At 43.6% G+C, this 1,795-nt stretch overlaps 1 pseudogene; it reads left to right on the top strand.

Annotated features, from left to right (window-relative positions):
- Positions 1–600: 600 nt before the first annotated feature.
- Positions 601–1,573, top strand: LOC135329402 (olfactory receptor 5AR1-like; annotated as a pseudogene).
- The last annotated feature ends 222 nt before the right edge of the window (positions 1,574–1,795 follow it).

Genomic DNA, 1,795 nt, shown 5'->3' with positions numbered 1-1,795 from the left:
TCAGCTTTTCCAAGCAACCAGCTTTTGCCTGCTGCTTACCATAGTTGCTCCAAAATACCATTTTTGGCATAGTGGTAAGCTACAGACTTCTTTGGCCCCTTTTTTTTGGTTTGAGAGATTTTCCTAGTTTAGCATGTGTTTATATCTCAGCAATGTACAATGTTAATTACCTAGACTATGTCTATCAAAACATGTGAAAAAAGCATTTCTAGAGTATGATCCAAGTTATCTTTGAGTGAACATCTAATATAGGTGAGGTAAAACAAATACTATGGAGCTAATGCCTGCAGTGCAGTTGACTGCTGTAGAAGTTAAATTAAGCATTTGGGGAGGGAAAAGCAGTGAAGTTTGCAGGAACAGGTGCAATTTGTTAACCTGTGCTCCTTCAAAGTGCACAGAAAGAAAATACATTTTTAAAAGGCAGGAAATGTCTCTGAGATAATCTAAGTTCAAAACTTGAAAAATATGAATAGGAAGAGATATGCAAAATTAAGCCTTCATCCTCAGTCAGCTTGACTACAGCCATGTTGGCAACCTGACAGTCACCTTGCATTTGTCTTGTTTTCTTCAGTGTAACCCTGGCTTTCTCACCCATGATAGATGGCAGAAGGGAATCACTCTGTGGTGACAGAATTTATCTTGTTGGACTTCACAGACAACCTGAGGTTGCAGGTCCTCCTCTTCATGGTGTTTCTACTGATCTATCTGTTCACCCTAGTGGGAAATCTAGGGATGATTGTGCTCATCTGGATCAGCTCAAGGCTCCACACCCCCATGTACTTCTTCATCAGCAGCCTTTCCTTCTTAGATGTCAGCTACTCCACCATCATTATACCCAGCACTCTGATGACCTTTGTGGCAGAGACAAAAGTCATATCGTACACAGCATGTGCATCTCAGCTCTTCCTGTTCTGCATTGCAGTGACGGGAGAATGCTACCTCCTGGCCGTGATGGCATATGACTGGTTCATAGCCATCTGCAACCCCTTGCTTTACCCTGTCATTATGTCCAGGAAGTTCTGCATGCTCCTTGTGTGCGGCTCCTACTTCATGAGCTGTGTGAATGCAACTGTTCAGACGACATTTATATTCCGCTTGTCCTTCTGCAAGTCCAACATCATCAACCATTTCTTCTGTGACCTGGCCCCCACATCCTGAAACTCTTGCTCTGACACATCATTGATCTTGTCCATTTTGTCTGTGATACTATGCTTATCACCGCCACTGTTCTCCTCATTGTCATCTCCTACATATGCATCGGTGTCACCATCTACAAGATTAAATCTGCCAAAGGCAGATGCCAAGCTTTCTCCACCTGTGCTTCCCATATGACTGGTGTTACCATGTTCTATGGGACAGGCTCCTTCATGTACTTAAGGTCCAGTTCAAAATACACTGTGGAGCATGACAAGATCATCTCTGTATTTTATACCCTGGTAATTCCCATGCTGAACCCTATGATTTACAGCCTGACCTGAGGAACAAGGAGGTCAAAGAAGCCCTTCAAAGGACAATAGCAAGGCTGTATTGTTCTCCAAGAAAACAACAGATTCAGGACTCCAAGCAGAACTGAGAGACAATGATGTGTCCTTATTGTTGAAACAGGTGAATTAAATACGCAGGAAGGTGAGTTCCCCCCTGCCAAAGAGAAAGGAAAAGGGAGCAATATCCAAGACTGCCTGTTGCCACATCTGTTTTTTGTGAAAGAGCGTTGCTAAGCAAACACCCTTCCTATTGCAGGGCTCCCTCTTTTCCCTCACCCCTAAGAGAGGGATGTGTCGTCAGCAGTCCTCAG

The sequence above is a fragment of the Dromaius novaehollandiae genome, chromosome 10 (genome assembly GCF_036370855.1).
Source record: "Dromaius novaehollandiae isolate bDroNov1 chromosome 10, bDroNov1.hap1, whole genome shotgun sequence".
Taxonomy (NCBI): Eukaryota; Metazoa; Chordata; class Aves; order Casuariiformes; family Dromaiidae; genus Dromaius; species Dromaius novaehollandiae.
The sequence above is the reverse complement of the archived record's forward strand: the minus strand, read 5'-3'. Positions and strand labels throughout refer to the sequence as shown.